Source organism: Pseudophryne corroboree, chromosome 6 (assembly GCF_028390025.1).
Source record: "Pseudophryne corroboree isolate aPseCor3 chromosome 6, aPseCor3.hap2, whole genome shotgun sequence".
Classification (NCBI taxonomy): domain Eukaryota; kingdom Metazoa; phylum Chordata; class Amphibia; order Anura; family Myobatrachidae; genus Pseudophryne; species Pseudophryne corroboree.
The window spans coordinates 832,247,473-832,256,722 of record NC_086449.1 but is presented as its reverse complement, the minus strand read 5'-3'; the positions used below and the strand labels follow the sequence as shown (position 1 = coordinate 832,256,722).

The window sequence follows — 9,250 nt, the reverse complement described above, 5'->3', positions numbered from 1 at the left end:
CATGATCTCCCAGCGCCGCCCTCCCATACACTGTGAACGGGAGTCGTGTCGCCTCAACACGGCGCCCGTTCACACTAGACAGCTAGCCGGATTGAACACGTGTTCAACACGGCTAGCTACTCGGGTAGGATTCCCGGATCACTTGATCTGGGAATTTGCAGGGGGACCCTTTTCCACTAGGAAAAAACGCGGGTAAATGCGCGCCCCCGCACATTTACCCGTGTTTTAAGGAGCTAGTGGAAAAGCGGTATCAGTGGCGGAACAAGCAAGCGGTGGGCCCAGGTGCAACAAAATGCTTTGGGCCCCCCCCCATCCCATCCAAGTCCACCTCATGGGCAATATTATTCTCGGCCTTTTGGCTAAGATCAAGTGTAGTATCTGTTCTTTTTGGCTAAGATCAAGTGTAGTATCTGTTCTTATCAGAGGAGAATCACCGGGCCGCCTATCCCTGCGTCGTTGGTGTTACGGCCTGGTGTAGTATCCGCGGTAGAGAAACACAGGGTGGAGTACCTGTTCTTACACTAGGAGCGTGAGAGGTTCCTAGATGTGGAATGGAGAAACACCCTGTGGAGTATCGTGCCGGGGTGTGGCGGGCCCCTGGTCGAGAGTGGAGAAAAACTGGGCTGAGTATTCCTACTCTGGGCTGATGGAACCCTTACGTTGTTTAGGAACAGCCTGGTCTAGTTAGTACCTACTCTTGTACTGGGGGTTGACCCTGGCATAGAGCAGTACGAAACTTGGTCTGGCTAAGAGGCCGGGAGCTGCTTAGAAGCTCGAGGTGACATGTGCCTCTGGGGAGACCCAGGGGTGCCTCAAACTGCACAGGTATTCAGGGAACCTTGCACTTGATGGCACGAGCACAGTCACCTCCCCAACTTCTGGTGCACCACATCCTTTGCCCTGGCCTTTTGGCTAGGGCAAGGATAATTTTTTACCCCCCCCCCCCCCGGCCTTCTGGCTGGGGCTTATTTATTTATTTATGCCCACATTATGTTTTGCACTTGCACCTGCACTTGCACAGCATTTAGCACTTATTTTTGTTTTTCGTAGTGTGTCACGTTCACGTTTTCGTTTGGGGTTTAGGTGAGACCCTTATGGGCCGCCCTCTCCTCTACGTTGCTGTCGCCAGAACGATGAAAAAGCCGTGAGTAAAATTCCTAACTGCATAGCAAATTTACTTGGCGCAGTCGCAGTGCGGACATTGCGCATGCGCATTAAGCGGAAAATCGCTGCGATGCGAAGATTTTTACCGAGCGAACAACTCGGAATGACCACCTTAGTTTGTGGCTTTTTATTATTATTCTATTAAATTGTCTATCATCCAATGAGGGCTTATAATCAATCAATAAAAAGAATAAGATTAGTCAGACGGGGGCGGCCGTTACTGTTGTGCCTGAGGGCGCCCTCACCACTAAATCCGCCCCTGCCTGTGGCACTTGCAGTATTAGAACGTAGCTGATCACATGAGACATGCTCCAGCGTTCATTGCGTACGGGGCCCCACCTTCAGCTCCGATAAGGGCCCCATCCAGTTACAGAACAGCCTCCGCTCTCACCTGTGTTCCTGACAATATCAGTGGGGAAGGAAGTGTTGTTTCATGTCCCTTTGTTAGGCAGATACAATGCCCAATTTACATGAAAGAGAACAAGTGCCGACTGTGTTTCCACAAAACAAATTTCCTCCGCTTGTGTCATATAGAATAATTCCTGTTTTACTTAGGACCAAAATACACTTCAATTAGATACATATTCTGTTTAATCTTCCGATTATTCTCCTAACAATGATCACACGTTAATGATTCCCGGGTACGGCTGTCGCTCGCCCCTCTCTTGTAGTTGGAGCTCGTGAATAATTCCCTCTAAAGACAGCACAGAAAATGCGCCTGGATTTCTGCGCTGTGCTGCGTCACTCACCTGCAGCTCTGCCAGGCCCCGGTACTGGGAGGGGCGTGTCCAATACTGGGAGGTGCGGCCAGACCCCATCCTTACAAAATATTAAAATTATGGATTATGTGTGGCCGCACGGGGGGCACCGGTGTCAGACCCGGTGGGTAGTGGCAGCATGGGATGGGGGGGTGGTGGTGCTGGCGATTGCTCACCCGTGCACATCTCGCAGGGAGAGCGCGGCTGCTGCAGTAGTCAGTATTCTCTTTTCCTGGCCGAAGTGCCACAAAGTGGGGGGAGGGTGGCAGTGGGATCGGGGCCTCCACCAGGCCCCTTTAAGATGCCCGGGCCTATGTAATAAGTACCCCCCTCTCTGCGCCACTGCCTTACTACTGTCTATGCCAGGGTTTCCCTAACCCCATCCTCAAGGCACCATAACCGTCCAGGGTGTAATTCTATCCATGCTTGTGCACAGGTGGGATAATCACACTGGCTGAGGTACTAATTGTGTCACCTGTGCTAAGACCTGGGGGTAGATTTACTAAAGCTTCTGAAAATTAAAAGTGGGGGGTGTTACCCGTAGCAACCCATCAGAAACCAGCTACCATTTCTCTGTGGCATCCTAGAAAATGATCGATAGAAGCTGACTGGTTGCTATTGGCAACACCACCCAGATCCATACAGCAATGGTTCTGTGGCTGGCGGAAATACTAATATCTGCCATTCTGGAAATATCCGGATTGATTATATTTGTTGGCTGTGTCCAGTACCATAGTTTCCCAGACCTATGCGGCAGGCCCTGTAGACGCCATGGGCCTGCTTCCGAGCTGGACGCAGCGCCGATGTTTGAGTGATTATTTCTGTACTGCGCAGGAGTCGGATAGCACTGCGCAGGCACGGTGATTGATTAGCGACGGCGGACACGGTGAGAATTTACTTGCAAAGTGGGTGACAGGAAGTGTGTAGGAGGTAACGAGGAGAGTTGCTTATCAAACGCAGGTGCATCACGACCATTGAGGGGGCGTGTCTGAGCCTGCGACTGCGCCGTCGTATGTCATTGTAAAGGCTCTGGCGACATACTGGCGACGGACATTCTGAGCAACTAAGGCTCAGAGGATGACGTTGTATGCAAGCGGCAGATCAGAGGCGTTGCCGGGAATTACCGTACAATTACCCGCAGCTATGTTCATAGTTACTGTAGTATTTATATGTACGTGTTCCGGGAGGACAGGAAACCAAACCCCACGTGTACAATAATGTATTTATATGTGTCTCACTGAGCGATTCGGGGTTAATGCGCAGTAACCGATTATAAACATGTCCGCCATTAGGAAGCGTCAGGGAAGAGGTGGACGCGGTTCTTCCCCTCATCAGACTGAGAAGAGCTGATTAGTGAGGAGGGCAGCTCTGACAGAGAGGACCATTTTAGGAATTAATGACCATCTTGTATCATAACTTGACAGGATAATCTGTGCAAATGTTAAATTGGGTTTAGTACAGATCAGTCATCGCGCACCGAGGGGCAACAGCTTATAAATAGCCTGACGGTAAAAACCATGATAATATTTCAAAAAGCTTCACAGGAAGGCTGGGCCTATCTGATCGCAAGCTCTTGGAGCGAGACACCTTAATCTGCAGGTGTGTGGTTCCGTTCTACCAAACCAGTCATTACTGACGGCACAAACTCTCCCCTTCAGTGTGGACTGGAATTCATTTCCCTGCTATAAATATCATTAATGATCAGAAACCATTTATAAATATCACTAGTGAATAATACGTCTTCCATGTATAACTGCGTGCAAATAGCTAAACACAACAGTGACGTAAAGCGTTCCCGTCGTTCCGTAATGTAAATTTGCATTATTGTACAGACGCCCCCAACCCCCCCATTTGCTGGTTAATGCAAGGCTTTCCATTAATGTGTAATAACTTATATAAAACACCCCATCATGAATAAAACCCAGATGACGGTTCTGAGAGCTACTGTAATATATTAACGGTGGTCATTCCGAGTTGTTCGCTGGTTGCAGATTTTCGCTATGTTGCGATTTGTTGCTAAATGCGCATGCGCTTAGTTATATAACTAAAAACTTAGCAGTTTTGTTGGTGTTCGTGCGGCGCTTTTCAGTCGCACTGCTGATCGGTGAGTGATTGACAGGAAAGGGGCGTTTCAACTTTCTAGGTGGTAACTGAGCGTTTTCCGGGAGTGTGATAAAAAACGCAGGCGTGTCAGGGAAAAACGCGGGAGTGTCTGGAGAAACGGGGGAGTGGCTGGCCGAACGCAGAGCGTGTTTGTGACGTCAAACCAGGAACTAAACGGACTGAGCTGATCGCAATCTTTGAGTAGGTCTGGCGCTACTCAGAAACTGCTAAGAATTATTTAGTAGCAATTCTGCTAATCTTTCGTTCGCACTTCTGCTAAGCTAAGATACACTCCCAGAGGGCGGCGGCCTAGCGTGTGCAATGCTGCTAAAAGCAGCTAGCGAGCGAACAACTCGGAATGAGGGCCAACATCACAACATATCACTGATGACACAGTCTGGACTCTAGACCCGTAGCAACCAATCAGATGATAGTTTCCAACGATTAGATTTGCGCTAGGCCGCCAGCGCGTGGACAGTACGACACCCGGCTCCCATCATCTCTCCCACGTATTATTTCCTTACCCTGAATCTCAGTATTTTATTGCACGTTCTGTTTATGATTAAAAGAAATTCCGCATCAGACCCCAAAATGCTCCGTTACAGAGGGGACTGTTTCTCTTTCTCTTTATGGAATATGCTCAGCTGTTATATCTAATTAGAAGTAGAATTAATTTTGGCAAAGTAGCCGCAGATGTAGTTTACGCTGATTTTTTATTTATTTTTTTCTTCAGACAGATTTATTTATAAGCTGTCAGCGCCCTGAAAGACCTCATTTTGGAACAGTTTAAAATTGCTTGCAGTGACTCTAAATGGAGCTACTGTTCTCTTCCCCCTGAAAGGATTCTGTGCAGAGAAACGCCGCTGCGTATATCAGCAACGCCGTAACAATCACTTTCTCTTTTTTTTTTTTCCCTTCTTTTTTTTTTTTTTCTTCCTCTTTCCTTGGGACCTTTATTAAATTAGTTCAACTCAATTAAAAATAACTTCAAAAAACATCTCGCTCTTTTGTTTCTACGAACATTTGGAACCCGATGCACGGAATGTCACCCTTTTAACTAATCCCTTTTGCTAAACTCAGAAGAATGGGTTTATTGTGACATTAGACAGTGCTTTCAGGGGACTTCTACAGTACCAAATTGAGGTCACCGCGAGACAATTCCCGACACCCAATAGCCATTCATGGATTCTACACAACTTTATCAAACGGGCCTTTCTCTAGTGGCGCAGTCGGCAGACAATGGGGGAAGCCTTCAGCTCCGTCTATGGCCTCCATATTTGCACATGACAAAGTCTATTCTTCCAGGTTGGCCGACTAACCGCGAAGAATAGACTTGGGCCAGATTTTCCCACCGCTGCTGCGCTCAGACGGATTGGGAATAATACGCATCTCTGAGAAGAAAGATGAGAAGGTGTTTGATGGACACTGAGGCCTCTCCACCACCCCAGGCGTCAGGGGTGACATATATCACATTTCTCAATGCCTACATGTGATCCAGCGCCGGAGGACAAAGCCGGCGATACACTACCCCCATCTAATTGTCTGCCAAAACAATAATATTATTATATAAGACATTGTCCGCGAGGAACAATGGGGGAACGGCACAAGCTCCGACAAGCCTTTACTTGGGATTTTTTGCGATGTTATCAACAAATAAATCACTCGCATGAAATGTTTTGTAAGCTAACGTCTATGTTTCCTAAAGAAGGGAATGCCAGCGATATTTCATCATCCGCTCACACCCCTCCCGAATAACTGCTGCGCTCCCTCCTGGTGTTTTGTGGAGGTTTTTTTCTTTTCTTTTCCTTAAACTAAATTGTTAAACAGATATAATTATTTACACGGACAAGCCACTTTTTTGGAACATTTGCATTAAATAAGACAACATGTTTTAAACAAGAGGGATGATTATACAAAGCAGTGTAAACAGTTGTCCTCGATGCAGCTGGCCGCCTCGGACTTCCGGTGCTAAACTGACCGCCGCAAGGCCCGGGGAACAGTCGCACATGTTAAAGTAAAAGACAATGGCCCTCATTCCGAGTTGTTCGCTCGGTATTTTTCATCGCATCGCAATGAAATTCCGCTTAGTACGCATGCGCAATGTTCGCACTGCGACTGCGCCAAGTAACTTTGCTATGTAGAAAGTAATTTTACTCACGGCTTTTTCATCGCTCCGGCGATCGTAATGTGATTGACAGGAAATGGGTGTTACTGGGCGGAAACACGGCGTTTCAGGGGCGTGTGGCTGAAAACGCTACCGTTTCCGGAAAAAACGCAGGAGTGGCCGGAGAAACGGTGGGAGTGCCTGGGCGAACGCTGGGTGTGTTTGTGACGTCAACCAGGAACGACAAGCACTGAAATGATCGCACAGGCAGAGTAAGTCTGAAGCTACTCTGAAACTGCTAAGTAGTTAGTAATCGCAATATTGCGAATACATCGGTCGCAATTTTAAGAAGCTAAGATTCACTCCCAGTAGGCGGCGGCTTAGCGTGTGTATCTCTGCTAAATTCGCCTTGCGACCGATCAACTCGGAATGAGGGCCAATATTTGCTATAATTTGCTTAGGATCTCTGGGGCTGATTCAGCTCCGAAAACATGGACCTGATTCAGATGCAATTGACGATGGGGGTAATTCCAAGTTGATTGCAGCAGGAATTTTGGTAGCAGTTGGGCAAAACCATGTGCACTGCAGGGGAGGCAGATGTAACATGTGCAGAGAGAGTTAGATTTGGGTGGGGTGAGTTCAATCTGCAATCTAAATTGCAGTGTAAAAATAAAGCAGCCAGTATTTACCCTGCACAGAAACAATATAACCCACCCAAATCTAACTCTCTCTGCACATGTTATATCTGCCCCCCTCCCCCCCCCCCCCTGCAGTGCACATGGTTTTGCCCAACTGTAAAAAATTTCCTGCTGCGATCAACTTGGAATTACCCCCGATGTCTTTGGGACTGCGCATGTGACGGAGCCACAGTACGCGTGTCTCGTGATAGTGCTGCGGCTCCGGTCGCAATGCTCTGTTAGCCGCAGCCTGATTTACAGGTTGCAGGCATTTTGGGGCGGCGACAGGGAGCATTCCAGAAAATGTAGGCGTGTTGGCTGCGTTTTCTGGGCGTGCTGAAGCCACTAGCTGCATCCTAGAACGCATAGTTTTGCCTAAGTAACCTGAGGGTAACTCAGATGCCCGATGCTGCAACAGATGGTCGCAACGATGATGCAATGCTGCAGGCAGCGGAGCACGGAAGCCAGCAGGGGGCGCTGTTTTGCACAAGACACCTCCTGCGGATTTTGCATATTTCGCACAGCCGCTGCGCACAAAGATTCTGCGACACTTGCATCTGCGGCTGAATCAGGCCCTCTGTTTGGGAATGTGTGTTTGGAGGAAAATATATTTAAATAAGGCATGGTGGGGCTGACACTGGGTAAGTGCGTTTGCAGTGCATCTCTTGGAACTGCGAATTGTTCCGGAGCTGGGTGAGCAGAAATGGGGTGTATTGGGACATTCTCTCATAGACTGATGTCTATGGGGGCATGTAAGTTACACAGTACTGCGCGCAGCCAGAGATCCGTCAGCGTTTTGCAGTAAATTGCTGGCTGGTGTAATTGCACACTGATAGTGGTGGCTGTGACATGCAGCATTAGGATAGAGTTGATCCAGCCGTAGAGATGAGTACATCCCGGTAGGTGGGCGAATATCTGCATGTAGTTCTGTGCTCGCTGGAGAAGTTACAGTATGACCCGACCTGCGGAACGTTGTGCATGGGCCCCGTTGTTATAAAAAGGCCTGGGGGTCATTCCGAGTTGATCGCTAGCTGCATTCGTTCGCTGTGCAGCGATGAGGCAAAAAAAGGCACTTCTGCATATGTGGCGCAATGCGCACGCGCGACGAACTATTACAACGAATGATGTAGTTTCACACAGGGTCTAGCGAAGTATTTCAGTCGCACTGCTGGCCGCAGAGTGATTGACAGGAAGTGGGCGTTTCTGGGTGTCAACTGACCGTTTTCAGGGAGTGTTTGGAAAAACGCAGGCGTGACAGGAAAAACGCAGGCGTGGCTGGGCGAACGCAGGGCGTGTTTGTGACGTCAAAACAGGAACTGAACAGTCTGAAGTGATCGCAAGCACTGAGGAGGTATTGAGCTACTCTAGAACTGCACAAAAAAACTTTGCCGCCGCTCTGCGATCCTTTCGTTTGCACTTCTGCTAAGCTAAAATACACTCCCAGTGGGAGGCGGCATAGCAGGGCCGTAACTACGTGTGTGCCAAGTGGGCTTGGCACACAGCGCAGTTGCCCTGAGGGCGCACGGCCAGCGGCATGTAATGAGGCAAATTGACTCATTACATGCCGCCTCTGCTGTGTGCGCCGCGCTGGAGGGAGAAGAGACCAGCGCCGGGCAGCGGACAAGGAGGAGGAGGGAGCATCCCAGCATCCACAGCAGCGCCAGGCAGCCAATACGGAAGAAGAGGGGGATGCTGCAGCGGCGCTTACTACCAATGAAATAGCGCTGCTGCGGCTCCCTGCTCCCCCTCCCCCTCCTCACCTCACTGCCTGCACCGAAAGGGAGATGCCAGCACGAGGAGCCTGTCAGCGGGGAGAAGGTAAGTATATCCCTCTCTCTCTTTCTCTCTCTCTCTCTCTCTCTCTCTCTCTCTCTCTCTCTCTCTCTCAGGGGGACACCGTCTGCCGCAATGTGTAAAAAGGGGGCCTGGCTGCCGCAATGTGTAAAAAGGGGTCCTGGCTGCCGCAATGTGTAAAAAGGGGGACTGGCTGCCGCAATGTGTAAAAACTAAAAGGGGGCCTGGCTGCCGCAATGGGGGACTGGCTGCCGCAATGTGTAAAAAGGGGTCCTGGCTGCCGCAATGTGTAAAAAGGGGTCCTGGCTGCCGCAATGGGGGACTAGCTGCCGCAATGTGTAAAAAGGGGGCCTGGCTGCCGCAATGTGTAAAAAGGGACTGGCTGCCGCAATGTGTAAAAAGGGGTCCAGGCTGCCGCAATGTGTAAAGAGGGGGCCTGGCTGCCGCATTGTGTAAAAAGGGGGCCTGGCTGCCGCAATGTATAAAGAGGGGGCCTGGCTGCTGCAATGTGTAAAAAGGGGGACTGGCTGCCGCAATGTGTAAAGAGGGGGCCTGGCTGCCGCAATGTGTAAAAAGGGGGACTGGCTGCCGCAATGTGTAAAAAGGGGTCCTGGCTGCCGCAATGTGTAAAGAGGGGGCCTGGCTGCCGC

General features: G+C 49.6%; 1 pseudogene; it reads left to right on the top strand.

The window, feature by feature from the left end:
- The first annotated feature begins 338 nt into the window (after positions 1-338).
- On the top strand, positions 339-435 carry LOC134938217 (U2 spliceosomal RNA; annotated as a pseudogene).
- Positions 436-9,250: the final 8,815 nt, after the last annotated feature.